We start from the raw sequence: 18989 nt of genomic DNA on the forward strand, positions 1-18989 counted from the left end.
TTATTTTGACAGATATTTTACTTAACTGCCCCGGAAAAATCCTGCTCCATGATCGGTTTCAGCTGTTCGTGAAGTCAATAAGGTAGATAGTAGCATCTAGCACATAATGAGGATACTATTTAATCCTCCTAGGTATACACGCATTCAATGATAGTAGACTCAAGTTTAGCCCTTGTTGCAATGTTTAAGGGCATAAAATCTACTTCAATTTTCAGGGATTAAACTGCAACTGATATAATAATCAAGTGTTGCTATCCGACTGGTTAAACAGAAATAATTTTTTCTATGTCGCATCACAGCTTAAAGTTACAGTATTAATGTAAAATATGATATGATTAAAATATCAATTTGAAACGATTTTTTTATGAAATTGCGAATTTCTAACAAAGCCCAGTAATTTCAAATATATGATCCAAACGTAATCATATGATTGGATTTCCACCAACGTTCCCGCCATTTGCAACGTCTCGTCTGCACTCCAGTTGGGTTGAGCCGTTGATGTCCTTAAACCGCCCTGGGGAATACCTCGTTTCCTCTGTTTCAAATATCCGATCATTTAGTGGGAAGCAGGGGGAGTTTGTGGTAGCGCGGGAAATGAACAGGATTGCCACATAATCACCTCGCCTTCAGTGATGAGTTTTTTAAAGGGATTCTTACAAAAACGGCTCGGAATGTGATTCTCATGAAACCGTTTACATTTAAACTGAAGTGTTTCATTGTATAACCTTCAAATCGGTGAAAACTGGATAATAGTACGTTCACCGAAACACTACGTAAGTATGCAGGAATAACCAATAGTCTGTTAGCCAGCGACAGAAAATGTGAAACTGTAATTTATATTTTTACAGTGGTATCAAAACCCTACACGAGTATTTTGGTCAGATACAACCACCCAATATTAACTTTTCACGATAGCTGAAACAAAGTTATTTTGTAAATATTTAGTAATACATTAATTTTCCGTAATCAATGGTGAAGAAGCAACACGTTTCTTACGGAGTGAGCTGACAGTGTGCGCTTTATTATTTTCTTATGCAATTAAAGAACCAGTTATAGTTTACAAGATAAAGGTTTTGTGTGGTTAAAAAGCGATAAAGTTCACGAAATCATTAAAAAATATATACATTAAACATAGTTCCTACATGATAATGAAAATAAACATAAACTAAGCTCATGAAAAATAAATTTAAACATTAAAACATATAACTCTACATAATAAAGGAAATAAACATAAACTAAGCTGATGAAAAATCTATTTAAACATTTAAACATATAACTCTACATGATAAAAGAAATAAACATAAACTAAGCTGATGAAAAATCAATTTTAACATTAAAACATATAACTCTACATGATAAAGGAAATAATCATGAACTAAACTGATGGAAAATAAATTTAAACATTTAAACATATAACTCTACGTAATAAAACATAAACTAAGTTGATAAAAAAATCAATTAAAACATATAACTCTACATGATAAAGGAAATAAACATAAACTAAGCTGATGAAAAGTAAATTTTAACATTGAAACATAACTCTACACTACATGACATAGGAAAGGAACATAGATTGTTTGTATTTCGAGCTCAACCAATAAAACGATAAATATGGAGGAATATGCTTAATCAATGCGTCTATATGCCTTTGATTAAACAACATTGTTTGTGATCCTACTTTATTAGGTTCCACAAGTTCTATACTTTATTAATGCAAGTGCCCAACGTTCGCATAGGCCAGAGTTTAATAAAGTTTTACGGTAAAAATACGACCGATTAAGAAGTTTCCGCGTTCTGCTTCGATCCGGAAAAGTGTAACTCCAAGCCTATTGGGAGCAATGTAAACTCTGCAGCAATATTTATCACTTGAGTTTTTACAACACAATGAACTAGAGTAAGTAGTTTGTTATCAATTCTTAAGGTAACTTATTGGGTCTAATTGAAATTAATTGTTAATCGAATCCAGTTTATACGTTTTGGATGCCAGTATACATTTACAATTAATAAGAATTATACAAAATAGAATGTTAAACGCTTTTACATTTTCCTAGTGTTTAACGTAATTTTCACATTTTGATTGTTAAATATAAACATTTTAAAATATTGTGATAAATTATATTGTAAATATTGATTTTATTCTTGGGCGAAACTATTTCAAAGTAGATTAAATACAAACATCAGTAATTTATATACGCGTATTTTAACGCCTACTATATTTTTATTTTTTTTTTTAAATGTAAATTGTTCGTAAATTAGCAATTCAACCAGCAATAATTACTGGTAGGTATCCGCTAACATAGTGTTGAATCTTCGCATGTACATTAAAAAAAAATCTTCCAATGTACGGTTTGTGAAATTCTAAAATTGTAAAACAGTATTTTTCCTCTTAAGAATGTTCCTCTGTTATCAATTGTGTTCTTTCTAATTTAACAACAACGCTAAATTAATCTGTGTAGATTTCTGTCGTTACTTATTAACTCAAAATTAAATATGCACTGTTTAATTTGGTATTTTGTTTACCTGATTTCACATGAACTTTGATTTTAGTCATCAGATGTTTTTCCTTGTTTTGTATTAGTTAACCTTTGTATGTTTGGTATTTATAAATTGTGAAAAATATCAGTGAAACTTCTTAAGGCGAAAGAGTCGATCTCAAGTTGTCACTCTTCAAGTTCTTGACTATCTTAAACTTAAAGCCCTCTCAAGCCTCGACACTTCGGTCCTTGGTGCGAAATATTCTTTTAGAAAGATTGAATTTTTAAATAAGCCGTCACCGACCCTAAATATTCATGTACATGTTCCTTTGTATGGTGTTAATGCATTACATCACTTACATCAATCGTCAATCAATCATTAACAATAGCTGTTGATCACATTTCCGTAACTACACAATGATGTATTGTATATTGTCGTGTGCATTATAGAACAAGCCCTCCGTATAAAAATATGCTGAATAGTAAACAACAATTTCGTGGTGATTGATTTTGGATCCTGCTCGTAGAAAATTATTACCTGTTGTAAAATCAATATCATATTTGGTCCGTTTTTTATGTGGGTTGACTCTCGAGTGAGTTGTGTTTTTCTATAGACCATTTTCGTGTTTTAGGGGTATTTTTGCATTTTGCTTTTAGTTAAAATACTCAAAAGGTAGTTTCACAAATTCTTAGTCGTAATAACTCTAAAGGAGAGAAAAACTCATGGAAACGATTTAACGTTGCAGGAAATAAATACATTATAGAATGGTTTTGAACTGATTCACCGGTATAATAAATCCTTAGGGGGAGTGTGAATAACTTTGGGTATTGTAAGTGGACTTCTCATCCAAAAGTATTCATTAGTTTTTATGATTGTTTTTATGTCTGGCAACACTTCTATGCAGTACATTCAGGCCAGACAAATGAGATATCTTATTTTGAAACGAATTTACAACGTATCGTGTACTTTTATGCTCTAAAACATAAAACAAGTATTACATTAAAATATATAGTTTGCAGATGTTTTTAATGTAGCCAATTAACAATTAATAAATAGGGAACTTACGACTCGAACACTCATGAAGTTGTCTTAAGCTGACCCAAGATCTATAAGGGAGTAAGGTTTAGATTTTACATGTTGTGTTTATAGTGGAAATACGTATTTTTTTAAAGCATAAAAAATAAATAACTGCTAAGCTCAAACTGTTTAACAAATAATCCACGATCTTATGGAATAATGTTAAACTTAAACTTTGCTGATTGTTTCATTACTAGTCAAAAACTCACTTCAATATCTACTTCTGGAGTTCCTGATCTATAAGAAAGTCATTTTTAACAATGGTACAAATTATTTATGCATTAATCTAAGAAATTGTTAAAATGTGTCTACTAAAGTAATTATTTTACGAGTTATTAATGAAGATCTTACAAAACTATGTGAAAGTTTAATTGTTTTTTTTTTATTTTACATTACAATCTACCTTTTCAAATATTGGTGTGAATCGATAAACTTCAATTAGTATATAGAACCAATAAACATTTTAACTCTTTTGTAAAGACCGATATGATATATAACCACAAATCGCGAAGAAATAAGAACACATACCGACATTCATAGTATGCGAGGTTTAGTTTAATGTTGCCCTCGGCCATATTCAGTAGTTATTTCCACGATATCAAGCCACGTTCTGGCCATACCAACTACGTTTTGCTGATTCAAGTTGTACGATATTGCCAGTGTTCAACAGCGAGACCTTTTGTTGCAGCGGCTGCGTTTTGTAATTGAATATTGGTGATGATTTCAATTTTGTCAGGCTGATCTGTTAAAACTAAGCAAAGGATTGTAAAAAATCCTAGATGTTGGATTTGCTATGGAAATAATTGGGTAGCTGAGTGGTTATAGGTCTCGCCTTTTATCGGAATGTTGACGGTTCGATACTGGGAATTCAGAAAAGTTTTGATGGTTCGAATCTGCCCTCACTTTCCTTGATCATTTGGATTTTGATAATTCAGTCCTTGTTAAAGAATAACCTAATTAAAAAAAAAACCTAGAAATATAACTGTGAATTAAAATTGTATCCTAATAAAGTTACAGCTTCGTTTGTTTCACAATAATTTAGTTAGATTATTATTTTTCCAAGTTTTATGTAATTTTTTGAAGTTTATAAATGAATAAATGATTTTTTAAAGTAAATTTTATAGTATTTATTTGTAAAACTAGATTTTTGTCATAATTGTTTTCGATATAAATCTGGTTTGCTCATTGCATCAACGACTGATTGAACTGCTGAAAATTCCGTTTTCTTTCCTTTACAAAAACTATATAACTATCCTACCCTGAAAGGAAATATATTTTACCTACGACCGTTTTTTAAAGTAGCCATTTCAGTCCAGTTCTTAGAATTGAAAAGTTTCACTTTACAGCTGTTTACTTTCATATCCGCATAGTTTCATTTCATATCCGCATAGTTTTCTCATATCCACACAGGTAACGGACCAATGAGGTTCAAGTATTGAGAGAAAAGAATTAAAATTGTAATGCTTCGAACGTCAACTAATCAGCTGATCAGCTGATCAGTTGACCAATTTAATTGTTGATCCGACTTGTTCATGTTGATACTCGCGTATTCTTAACTAAGTTGGTGGAAGTCCAAAAATAAATGAAATATTTGCCGAATTGTACCTGATACAATATTATTTATGGTAAGAATGCTGCTAGCAATGTAATATTTAACGAAGTTTAACAAACACGTAATTACAGGAAATCAGCTGATTATACAACAAGTTGTTGCATCACTTTCAGTGGCAATGACAATACACGAAAACATAACCTCTTTAAAAAGTTATCAGTAGTGATTGTTAGTAATTAAATCCAGATTGATAGTAATTAAAAAACGGTCGTAGGTAAAGTAGTGTACGCAACTCGCGTTAATAGTCTTTACGGCACTCGTAGAAGTTTTTAAGGCACTCGCCAAGGCTCGTGCCTTAAATTTTCTACTCGTGTCGTAAAGACTCACTTAACGCAATCGTTGCGTAAACTACTATTTCTACATTTTTATCAATCCCTGTGGTATATTTGATAAGGAAAGATTTAAGGAACTTAAATTAATACTTAAATCATATTGTGAAAAGGATAATTTAACCATGTTTTTTTAGTAAAATCTGACCAAAAACTGGTCCACATAAAAGGGATGGATATATACTTTAGTTGTAGAATTGATTTTCTTGTAGACATTTTAAAATTATTACTTTAGATGTTTTACGTTGCTTTTGAAATATTTAATATATAAATCGATGAAAAATATTTTCTAGGGGGAACAAAAAAATACTAAACTACTTACTAAAAGGAATAATCAGGCAATTCTATAGAAAATGGTTATCTTGCACTAGAACGATAGAGTAAAGGAAAAATCCTCGGAAAAAGAATCAGATGCCTATTTATTTTCATATCATGTCGTGAAACGTTACTACAGGAACAAACAGTAGAAATTAATTTCCTTTGCTTTGGCTTCAGTGGCTCAAAAAATACTGTAAAATCTCATTTACGAAAGAATATTTGTTATTTGAATGTGTTTTTTGAAAGAGCCGTTATTTATTTTTACGTCAATTTTTTTTACTTTTAAACGTTTTCCGTATTTTGCCAACTTAACACAAAATTATAACTCTATACACCCTCGGTCAGTTAAAAATTAACTTTTCAGTACCTAATGGAACATATTGTAAAATCAAACAGAATATTCCAAGGAAAAAGTAAAGTAGAGCTCAACAAAGAGGTAAAATATTTGCAATGTTCCGCATGCTTTATCTTTATATATACTCGCTCTCCTCAAACACATATTGTATATAGTTCACGCTCTACACAGTTTAAACAGTTTTATTATGGAACACAGACATTTTACCCTCAACCAAACTTATTACGTGGCATATTTATATGAAATGCTTAGTAAAGGACCCATCTCAATGATTGATAATTGATAAGATCCTACTTTGCCAAAACTGGTGCACAAATATAAGATTAGTAGCCTATAATTGAGCGAGATGCCTTGTGCAGCCTTACTTTGACTAGGAACAGCTGTTTACTTGACCGGAACAAAAAAAAAAAAAAACTATAACCAAGGTAAGCTAGTCTTATTGTTGAAAAATCAACAATCTACTTTGGTTATTTAAGAGATCACTGTGGACATTTTCCAACATGTTTTGTAATAGAGATGGGTTTCACGAGTCTGATCCCATTCTCAGGCGTAAAACTAAAAAGTATCTACAACAAGTTAACACGATTAGTAAAACAACATGTAGTAGAACTTGTTGAAGTGATAGAGTTTGAAAATAACAACTTAAAGCAAACATGTGTCGAACTGTACTCACTCTCCCAAAAATTAACTCTAAATAAACTTACTAATCCTAGAACCAAACCGTCTCTCTCATTGCTGGCCACTATGCATGGGCATGGTTTAATAAAAAAATATATATAAAGAATCCATATAGATATTCTGTTTTCGATCCTAAAACGGCTACGGTTATGTAGATCAGATGTTGACAGTCTGAGCCACATGTTTGTGGTAACATCGTTATCAGCATTGTTGTCGTTGCTAAGCAACCATAACCTCAAAATTCAATTCATTGTGTTATCGATTTGTGTGAACTATGACATAGCTGTAGAGACACTTTATTGTAGGTTAAGCTAAGTGTCTAATCAAATGATGGCTATTTAACAAGTAATTGCATGTATTGAACGTTTTAAAAACGTGTCTTGTTTTCTTATCTAGGTTAAATATAGTTTTACACAAGTTCTAATCAACCTTGAGGTAACACAGGCGGTCTACTAACTAACTAACCTTTCAATTACTTTTAGCTGGGTTTCAATTTAGTGTGCTTCGAGTATCTCATGGCAACGGCCTCGCTTTGCGTAGTAACATTTTAACTGTCGATAAAAACTGTTATTGCCCAGTTTTATTGAGCACTTGTGAACTTAATAGCACTTTTGAGTAGTATAGATTCTAGGAATAACCTAGGTTATGGCTCGCCAAAATCATCGGTGGTATAGTATTGTAGTTTAACGAATAAAATGTATCTTAATTCTTATTGGTGTTAAAAAATTATAAAAAAATGGGATTTTCAAAAAGGAAAAATGTTTAATTTACATCTAGAATTATTATTCAAACCTAAAAAAATAAGTGAATATCCAGGAGAACTAATTAATTAGATTCCAAGCCTATTCTTAATTAAATTAAATTTACACTCAGGCACATGCTTAGCTGGGTATCCTCAAACGAAACAAACTGTGGTCCCGGGCTCAGGTCTTATCTTAGAGCGTGCTGTAGTTGAGCCTAATACGTTCATATGAGAAATTCAGCTTTCTTAATTTTCGCAACAATTTCAAGGCCATTATCCTGTTGTCCTCAACGAAAAGAAGTCATATGCCAAGTTTTAATAAGATATGTTCAGAAACGTGCGAGCTATCGTATTTTATTTTTCCCCATAAGGTAAACATAGAAAAGTAAGTATGCTGGTTTTCTACAATTAAAAATGAAAAATATGCGAATTTTAGGCCATTATACAATACTTCTCAAGTAGAAGAACCAATATAACACCTTTTATTAAGATGTGTTTAAAAATAAGCTAAATTTTTGTTTATTTCGCTTACTATAATAATTAGTTTTTCTACTCAACAATATTTTAGTTTTTGACAAAAATTATCCCCATAAATAGAACACATAAATTTGTATATTTAATTGTTCCCCATCAAATTAAGTTGCAAGCCTAAAGCTTGAGTGGTTACAATATGAAGAGCTGTCAAAAACGAAAATTGATTTTTGGATCGTGATTTTTTTTAGGCAATATTTGATTTTCAACCAAATTTTCTCTGTCATACCCTACATGTTTGCGCAAAATAGTAATGAAATCTCTCTTAAATTTAATATTATATCTAGCAATGCAAGTTTTATCAAAATATTTTATTTATAAATTTTTCCTAGTTGTCAAAATGGTCAACAGGTACACTGAAAATCTAAATTTTCATGATTTTTGTGTTGAAAAAACTATTTTGACGTATGAATAGAAAACGATTGAGTTTAGAGTTTAGAGTGCTAAGTGCCTATAGGACATTTTTTCTAGTTTTCATGTAAGGAACCATTTCCCAAAGTTGGTCAGGGTTCCCGTGAAACACCCTGTTTAAGTAATATTATCGAGACTGACACAGATTTAAATTAACAACTATCACCACATTTGATGAAAACAAATACTGAGGTAAATTTATTATAATGAAAGATCATATCATTTAGTATTAAGTGCAGGTTAAAATAACTACTTATCAATAAATTTTTGCTAAAAAGCAACATTAAACATCTAATTTTACTGATTCCCTATTTTACCAGTCTAAAATGGGTGTACTTCCATGTTTCCGTTTTTCCAGTTATGTCAGGAATTTCTTTCATAAGAGAGTTGTGATGTTCACTTTGTGTTGAAGGATCGTACATAACATAAAATGTTATCTTCCTCTCGCAAATAAGAAAGAAGAGCCTTTGTGAAATAAAACCTAGGTTTATTCCCTGCTGCATTGTTGTAAAATGAGACAAAAATACGTAAAGGGAGGTAGCCTTTGAATAATCAGGTTTTATTTGCTACTAGTAGATACATCCTTGATTCGCACTTTTAACGCGATGTTTCATAAAACTATCTATATTTCAATTCATGTGAGGGGTTTGCATTCCCAAGGCTACCTAGTGTGGCGTACAAGTGATGCCTGTAGTTATACTAAACCGTTTCTCTACGGTTATACATTGCATAAGTGTAATTGTTTATAGCTGATTTCTTATTTGTAACAATTTATTGGTTATCTATATATTAATAGGCAAGTACATCACAAATAATTCATTTAGTCGAAAAGGATAGTTGTTTTTGCATAAATCTTAAGTAAATAAGTGGAAATTAATGTTTCACCTTAAAAATACAAATTTTTCTTAATACAGTGTCAGTAAAATGGCGTCCTTGGTTTTTGCACACATTGTTAAATTCTGAGACGAAATCCACCAATGACGTTTTTTAGAGTTTGCAAAGCCTCTGCAATCGTTTTGTAGTGCTTTGGCGTGCTAGTAGTGGCTTCAAATTTATATACCCAAAGGAGGATAGCTTTCCTTGATGGCTCGGGAACCCGTGGCGATAGACTGAGCTCACAACGGAAAGTGCTCTGAGTACAAACCACACTATCCACGTTTTTATAATATGCCTTTACAGCAAACACACGTTGTGCACTCGTCCAACGCTCCATGCCTAATGAAATTTTCACTTGTCTAGACGCCTAAGGTCATTTCCCCCGAACTCTTAATAGCCCCCAATTCCTCGTCAGCCAGTGTCGGAATCGTGCCGTTTCACTGCCTCACCCTGTATGTTTCTGTAAAACCTTTTATCTCAGCTCGTGTGCATCGCAGGGAAAATCTACGCATACTGTTGGAAAGCTATTTTCCTGTAGATGTTCAGAATTCCTTCATCCTTCATAAATTAAAATAGGCTAAAAAATGAACACAAAAATGAATTTAAATTTAAAAAAATAACATGGACCATATGGGTTCCCATGCTGGTTACGAAATAACATGTTTTATTTACAGCGCAAGGTGAAAATAGAGAAGGCTGTATATTACATATTTTCGGTCGAGTTTTCGACCACTGTACGACCTCTAGTATCTATTGTTACTGAGGTATACTAAAGACAGTGTATATCTGTTGCTTGCATATAGTCTACTCATGTTTTCCTTTATTTACATTTTGAATCAATCTATTATTCACTTACATTTTAAATTATACATCATTTGCAACTGTCTGTATGTGTTTCAGGTAAATACTACTGAGTTTTTGTGCTAAGAGTTTGTAAGTACCTTTATTTTATGTTAAAAAAGTCTATTCTGACTCTATTGAGTTAGCATTGGCTTAAAAATACCTAGTAAGAAACTGTTTATTTCTAATTATATTCCGGTATGCTATGAATTTGTTTTGTACGATTATGTGACTCACATTATGTGACATTAAATTTATTATGAAGGATCTAATACAATGTAAAACGTATATTTTCTTCTTACAAATAAGAAATAACACCCTTGATCAAATAAAATCTTTACTTCTTTCCTCCTTGGCATTTTCGACAAATAGCTTAAAACTATGCGAAGGAAGTTTATAAGTTGTAGATTTTAGAAGACTTGTAGGTTTTATTTGTTTTGTTTGGTTCTCGTTCTATTCTGTGTTTTGTGTTAGTTTCACAGAAAAACACATTATTATATTGTATCTTATACACCTTCAAGATTGTTTAGGGATGAAAATTGTTTTTATACAATATAACATGGTAAGCAATCACAAAAATTTAGTCATCGTTATGGATTTTTCACAGGGAAACAATTTTAAACGGTATTTATTAACTGATAAACATTTAGGGAATAATGTCAAAATACTTAAAGGTATTTCCTGTAGATAACACCTCTTTGAGTGTCAGTGACAGTGCTTTGTATTTCCCCACTCTAAAGTGTTCTTAGTACCCCTCAACTTTTAACCTCTTAGTGCCTCTTAATTGAACTTGAATTAACACTACAATAAGCTTTCAGTGAATTTTCCTGTAGAGGAGTAGGTATTACCATATAAGTACGTATAAGATCTTAATTCGGGATTAAAGTAAATTTTCTTATGGAGGTAACATAATTGTCATAAACATTATTGTTAGTTAGATTGTCTGGGCAGCCAAATTATTTGTACTTGCCTACAAATTTGAAGTTTGCTGGTCCAATTTCGGGCGGAAATGATTCTAGACCCAGAAACCGTAATAAATTGGGCGATCAGATTGTAATACTAAGCGATAGGTGCTGTTAGACAATAACAAGCTTTAAATTTGGACCGTTCCCTTTCAAGCATTACTTTTAGCGTAGAAACGTTGAGGAAAATCACACTTAAATATGCCTTTGACTCATCGTTTTCAAAGCCAATTTTGAGGACATTAGAATGATTATGCAAAAATAAGTTTTATGAAATAAATTGTCTAATGGTAAATAAAAGTCAATTTTTAATTATATCTACATTTTTGATTTACTTAACTACATGGTCTAGATAAATATACCTACTATTAATCGTATCATCTCTTTTGTAAACTCATAAACTTGTATGTATCAAATTGGTATCTAGATGTTTTGCAACGGAATTTAATTTGCTCATTTTAGACTTCAGACTATTCAAACCTACTTGTATTTATAACTAACTATTAACGCACAAATTTATTACCGAACGTTAAAGTTAGATGCTATAAAAGTCAATGTCGTTTTTACAAACAGTCAATTATAACAATGTTGTTTAGGTCGCTAAACAATATGTTGAGCAACTAATAATGCATTCCTGGGAAAGCATTTTTGGCTCGAACCAGATTTTAAAATCCGCTACAGAATTTTGTAGCGAGAACCAAACCTCTATCAGTATTCTTGTCGCTTCGGACCTTTGACAATTTGTTGTAATTAAATTCACCGCTTCGCTGTCAAAATATTAAAAGGCAAGATTAAGCTTGTCAGTGACAAAGGAAACAGCTGATCGTGGACATGTTCATGCATAATGTTGAACGTGATCGCTCTGTCTCGTACATACGTGATGCTTTGGTGATGGCGATTAATTTTTAACGTCAGTCAGAATTTATTCAAATGTTTTGTATATTTAAAATATCATATTTTTATAATATACGTAATTTTAGCGAATTTCCCTATAGGGAAGTAGCTATTACCGTAGGTGGCACGATAAGACATAGACCCGGGACCGATTTACTTTTTCATTTTGATGTCCCTAGAGGCCAAAAACACCATTCGTTCAAATTTGTATATATGTATATATACAGGGTGTCCCGTAACTCTCAGGACACTTGTATATAGCGTTATTATTTAGGTCAAGACAAACACATTTCACCATAGGAACATGGGTCTGTGGTGTCTAGTTTACCAACTGTCGGTATTTATGTGATTTTTACAAAAAAACGAATAACTCCTAAACGGTTTGAGATACAGCTTTGATATTTTGCAAAAATGTTAATCTTAATGACCTATTATCGTTAGAAATTATACTAAAAAATCATTAACCGTTTCAAAATGGCGGCAATTTAAAATATTTGATGCCAAATTTCACGAAAACCGTTAACTTAACAAAAAAATTGCAAGTAGAGACAAAAAAGTTTGTAAATTTTATTCGATTATTGTGTGGAAAATGTCAAAACAGTGTTGAAAATGATTATTGTGTGGAAAATGTGAGTAATGATTAATACACTAAGTTTTAATTCAAGTTACACATATATATGCTAAACAACGTAAAAGGAGTATTAGCATTGTTTAAATGGAGAAAAGTGTAAAGTGTAAAAGAAAGGTGTAAAGCGGGATAAACTTGAATGAGTTCGCGAAGCAGCAATATCGGACCATGGAAACGGGGTTTTACGGGGGGTTTTATGGGGTAAAAAATAGGTTTTCTCACTTTTGACCCTCAAAACACAAAATTTCCCAATTTCTCTTTAGACCTTTTTAAAGAGCTTAAAAAAACAAATAATTTAGTATATAAAAGTATTTTAGTTCTGTTATTGGTAACGGAGAAAAAAAAAAAATGTAAATTTAAAATTCCCATGTTATTCTTATGGAGAATATTGCAAATTGTTGTAGTTTGCCTGTTTATGGATATATTTTGATCAAACTTGGCAAATTTATTTCTTTTATACTAAGCTATCAATATTTTACTAAAAACACATTTTATTAGTTTCCTTGTAGCAGAAAACCTAGGTACTCGTTAAACCTAATGTTATTTAAATATATTTAATTGAAAATCAATTCAGACAAATGGAAATTCGCTTAGTCAGCAGGTTTGCTGCGGGGGGGCTATTTTAAGTTAGTTTGTAACCCCCCCCTTGTTTTACACCGATTTAGAGGTTTGAAAGTTTCATGTTTTTTTCCATTATTGTGTTGATATTACTTATATTGTTTTTTAAAATTATCAATTATAAAGTACATTTTTCTAATTCAAATAATACTTTATGAATTTATTTTTAATTTAAAAATACCTTTTTAAATTATACGCGAATGCGGGTAATGTTTTAAACCATTAGTACGATTTTTAGACATTTCAGTAATGTCCAATAACATCCATAGGAAGTACGAAAAAAGTTATACATAAGCTATTGAACTATTCTAAAGTGATCTTAAACAAGCACGTAGATGAAGTTGGTGAAATAGGAAGGTTAGTACAACCGAGCGATATATCAAACTGTATAACAGGTTAACTTAAATTGGCACGTCTAGTTGTCTGATCCATCGATGTTCAACGGTCTAAAACCCATTAGTTATCTACAACATTAATTATAGGACTAACTATTACAGTACAAGTAGTACAGTACAGTAGCAAATCCAGGGAAAGTAAAAATTTCTTTTAGTTAATATATTTTGTACTTGTGAATGAAAAGAGACGTGATGAATTAGTGATTAGATCAAATCTTCTATCATGGAGGCTATCGTAGTATCACCAATTTCTAAAATAGCTACTGTGATGATGCAATGACTCAATAGTTCGAAGTCACTCACATTCCCCAATATCGGTAAAAGAAAAAGGCAAGTCTTCCAAACAAGGATATGCATCTTTATATTGCATAGTTCTCATACTTAAAACCATACGATAATACGAATAAGCTAAATCTTATTTAATCAAAATTACAAAGTATCTATTTTTGAAATCCACTTCACCACGTTATGAAATCGTTGAAATCACTTGACAATAGATTAAGAAAACCATTTACTAGCTCAATTATACAGACGAGTTGATACTGATAAGTCTTATCTCCGTCACTTTGGTAATAGCTTTGGTAGTAAGTACGGTTAGTTGTGGTTGTGTGTCGAGTGAGAAGAGGTTTGGTCTTGGTTGGACGTAATACCACTAAAGGTAAACAATGCTAATACTTTTTTAGGATATAGGCTACCTATTTTACTGACAACATCCATATAAAAGCAAAACAAACTAATAAAATCATTAAGACACGATTGTAATTTCCCTCAAAGTAGTTACAAACTTTAAAATATATTTTCCTCAGGTATGCTAAAAACTGTTAAAAAGTTTTACTTTGTGGGTTAAATTCAATTCAGTTGGTCTTGTGTGATCGTTGAATTGGGGTACTTTCCCGTTAAAGGTAAAATTCATTATTATTGATGATTTTTTCTCGATATATCGACATTTTTGTTTTCCTTTACGATACATAGCAAATTAACAGCTGATCTTTAGGCTTAAATATAGTCTATTATATGGATTAAGAAATGAAACTGTTCTAAGCTAACCTATCCGTTTGATAACAGAAAAGGCGATTGGAGAATATTAAGCGGAGGTTTTAAATGTTACAGCAAGTTTGGTTAGTTTTGTTAGGTTAGTTTAGAACAGTTTCATTTCAATATTTTTTAAATTATTGTTTGTTGATTCTGAACAATATTTATTTATCGTAGTTTGTCAGCTGTTAAGTTTCAATTTGTTAATATCGATATATCGAGAAAAAATCATCGATAATAATGAATGTCCCCTTTAACAGGAAAGTACCTGAGTTTAAAATAAGTTTGGGTTGGATTAAGTTGGTTATGGTTAAATTACGTCATAAGCTTTAGTTGGGAAAATCAGATTGTCAGAATCAGGTTGTGAAGAACTGATTTAAACTTTTTGGAAAATGATTGCTATAGTTTCCCCGCCTTGAAGGGTTGGTTTAGGCTGTGTGGGATTAGATAAGTTTGTAGTTTAGGTTAGGTGAGGTTGGTTCGTGATAGAGATAGATAATTTTGGACTGTGAACAAGTTTGATAGGTATGGAACGGGGTGAAATACGGTGATTTTAACTTAAGTCAGGGAATAGTGTAACTTTTGGTTTTGTCGAATTCATCTCCTAAAATTATTAACGCTATTTTAGTTGTTTAGTATTTAATATCAGCATTGTCACTATGGGCTACCCGTTGTTAATAAGATATAAATTATGGTCTACCCAGTAATTGTTTAAATTACCAGCTAGAACACTGAATGCTTCCCGTTGTTGCGGACCTTGATTTTGACAAGTTGATTTGAGAATAACCGTTTACCATTGTCCTTCCATGTTGCTGCTGTTGTGGCTAGAAACTGATGCAACGAAAGGAGTTTCAGTTCGTACAGGAAAGAGATGGGTCAGTTTAAAAGGTGTAAAAGTTGAATTTTGGTGGACCGGAAGTTAGTGACGATTAGATGTAAACTTAGTGTTTGATTGGTTTTTATTTACATTTACTACAGAGAATATGGATATACAAATTAAAATAGAGGTGAAAACATGTTGAATATAACATAAAACCTTGCATAAAAGAAGTTGAGAAAAGATATTTTTCCGGAAAAATCTGTGATAATTGAATGAAAAACGCGTATACTAACGAAAAACGTGATTACGCGATTTAAATACACAAGAAAGTGACTTCTTACTACCGTCAAGGGGTTTTAAACGTGTAAGTTATTTTATTTAATACTAGCTGTAACCCGCGGGCTTTGCCCCGTTTAACTTCTTAATTTTCAAGATGATCTCGTTTGCATGGCTCAATCACGTCCTGGTTGAAGTTCGTTCGCTACGCTCACTCACCTTTAGGTTGGAGCTCGTTCGCTGCGCTCACTTTCCTTCAGGTTAGCTCGTTCGCTACGCTCACTTGCCTACAGGTTAGCTCGTTCGCTACGCTCACTCGCCTCCAGGTTGAAGTTCGTTCGCTACGCTCACTCACCTTTTGGTTGCAAATTAGCTGTTGTCATAAATGTAAAAGAAATAATAGTGCTAGTGCTGCACCCTGTTGGTAATCCTTGTAACTTTAATGCTATTGAACATCACAGAACAGAACCAACTTGTTTAATTGAAACAGCTGATAAGATTCAATAATTTCTTTTCTCATAAGGTTAACATGGGAAACTCCAGAGCCACTGGGGCGGAGCCCGAAAGGATTTTTGGGATAAAAATATGCCTATATGTTAATCGGGAATGTGAGCTATCATCATGCCAAATTTCAGCCCGATCCGACCAGTATTTTTCGAGTTTACTTTTCCCATACACACACACATACAGCAACCACCTATAAGTCTAACCCTTACTTTTAGTGGTGTGTGTTTATTTAATTAAAGGAATCTTTTAAGATATGGATTTTTGTAAAATTTAAAAATCATGTATGTTTGAAACATAATTTATTTAGCCTACTCGTTTTTCGAAAATTACAGAATCAAATGTTTCTCATTAATATTGTTTTACGGTTTCCAAAACAGTATCTAGTCATTATAATTTGGCGATTTAGCATATTGTTTCACTATGGTGATCAATATTTTACATATTTCCCTGTTATGAATATTTAAAACCCATTCGGTCAACAATGTTTTGTCTTATATGGTTTTACTAAAGCTTTTACCAATTATCTTTAAAAGGTTGAGGCTTAAACTTCCTCGTACAAGGATTATTTTAAGTTTTAGCTGACTTTTCGTTTGTAAGTAGCAAAAGACTCTAGTATACAATTTTTCACCAAAATAATAGAAATTGGTTTAAAATTTAAGGCATACACTTTAATTTAATGAGTAAGGTGTAAGTTTATTTTCACACGTTATCTTTTAAGTCTTCGTTAGGTTGGTACACATGAAGCGATCTGAGAAAAACATATAACTGGCTTGGGCAGCTTGGGGACATCTAGTTTTAGTTTTTCCCTGTTGTCCTTACTCACTCCAGTCAAGTAACTTTTCACTCCGCAATATTGGACAACTTGTATTGGGGAACAATCTTGACCCCGTGGGAAATACAATTCTCTGAAAACCACAATAATGTTTATCTGCACAATATATGCTAACTCAATCTTTTACGCGAAAATACTAGAACAAAATTGTTAGATATACTTGTTGAAAAAGTTTTATTCAAAGGTTCTGAACCGTGTCAAAAATATTTCCGAAAATAAAGATGACACCAGTGACTTTCTTAGAGATTTAAAATTGATGTAAGTTCTTTGTGGTGTTGTAGTTTAGTTAAAATATGTTTGCACAAATATCAAATATTCTTTGTAAAAGAAACTGTGCGAAATGATTCCATTATGCAATCCACCTAATTTAACTTTTGACGCATCTCATGTGTTTTCTCGAACAGAATTAATCTATTTTCTACAGTCACCTGACAAAGCGGGATTTATTGTACTGGTTATATCACGGAAAGCAGCTAATTGCTGCATTTACTTACTTTTGCCGCGCTAATGTTTTGCCGCACTCCAGTATTCCAATCAAACAACACAAAACAGGATGCTTTTATTATATGCAAGTAATACATTTACGCTTGAAAATAAGTTGGCAACACTTTAAGATACTACGACTACGATCAGCTGGTACAGTGTGTCCCATTCCGTTCAACGCGTGGATTTAACATAACCTAAAACGTGTTCTTTAGTGTTTGAAAGACTAATTATTTCTATGTTTTATAGTAACTGCAGGAAAATTTTAATGTGTAACACGAGCGCAAAATGCCTCTAGACACACAAATAACTATTCCCACCTGTACTAGTCGCAACAATAAAATACCCGGTCGTATTAAACATATTCATATCAAAATCATCATGCTTTATGAATATAAATTCAGGTACTTATTTACATAAGTGAATTAATTGGCAGTGACAATATATCTGGGATCAAACACCATAAGCGGTGGTAATCAGATAATAAAATAAATTATATATTTATTTTAAGTTTTTAAATATCAGCTCCCAAAAAAATTAATAAAAATATATAAAAATACAAATGAACATAAATATAAGTTTTTATATACTTTCTTATCCCAATCACGACGTATAAGAGGCTGTGTTGATAATTTAATTATTATTCATTCAGTAAAAAAAAAAAATCGTGTCTACAAATTTATGCTTGCCACACAGTGATATTAATTTATATTTTAACTCTCTATCAGTATGTAACAATCGATTGTGTACTTAATTTGGATCTAGCACTTGGTATAAGCATAGATTAAAGGAATAATCTCGTCACAATATTGCGGCCTTCAACGTTAAAAGCTTTTCTAAAAGCTTCTTTTACGTTGTTAGTGTTTTATCTAATAAAATAAACATTCTACTTTATGTCCTCAAAAATAATAATGTCAAGGTCATGTGTAAAAATTACTCGAATAATTGTTAGGAGTTTCAGCAAAATTATAATTAATCATTAACCGTTTATTTAGGTATGATAAACGTTTTTAGATTAGTTTTCTCAAGCAAAATAATAAAGGTTAGCTTTGTAGAATATTTGTTATCATTACTTTATATTGTTACCAGACTGATAAAAGAGTTCCCCTTAATTCTCCGATCTACGTAGTGATTCAAAGGATAGCTTCAAGAACTTAATCCTGAATCCAAACCCTATGTCATTAATTATTGAACATTTAAAAGCGACCATAGATAAAATCGAGAGAGGATTAAGTCACTAATAAAGCTGTGCCATTCTTTCTTCTTTCATCTCCACTCAGAAATACTTTCCCCAGGTT

The 18989-nt window shown here is 31.9% G+C and overlaps 1 protein-coding gene across 2 annotated transcripts in view; it reads left to right on the forward strand.

Annotated features, from left to right (window-relative positions):
• Positions 1-18989, forward strand: part of LOC128994852 (alpha-1,3-mannosyl-glycoprotein 4-beta-N-acetylglucosaminyltransferase B-like) — a 98925-nt gene that overhangs the window by 27493 nt on the left and 52443 nt on the right. Inside the window, exon 1 of one of the 2 annotated variants that reach the window (XM_054419666.1) lies at positions 14367-14399. The exons of the other annotated variant lie outside the window; for it this stretch is intronic. The gene's annotated coding sequence lies outside the window, so the exon portion shown is untranslated. Of the gene's footprint in view, positions 1-14366; positions 14400-18989 lie in introns of those variants that run through there. 2 annotated transcript variants of the gene reach the window in all.

The sequence above is a fragment of the Macrosteles quadrilineatus genome, unplaced genomic scaffold (genome assembly GCF_028750875.1).
Source record: "Macrosteles quadrilineatus isolate MER2022 unplaced genomic scaffold, UCM_ALF_1.0 Scaffold_5__1_contigs__length_97177068, whole genome shotgun sequence".
NCBI classification, from domain to species: Eukaryota; Metazoa; Arthropoda; class Insecta; order Hemiptera; family Cicadellidae; genus Macrosteles; species Macrosteles quadrilineatus.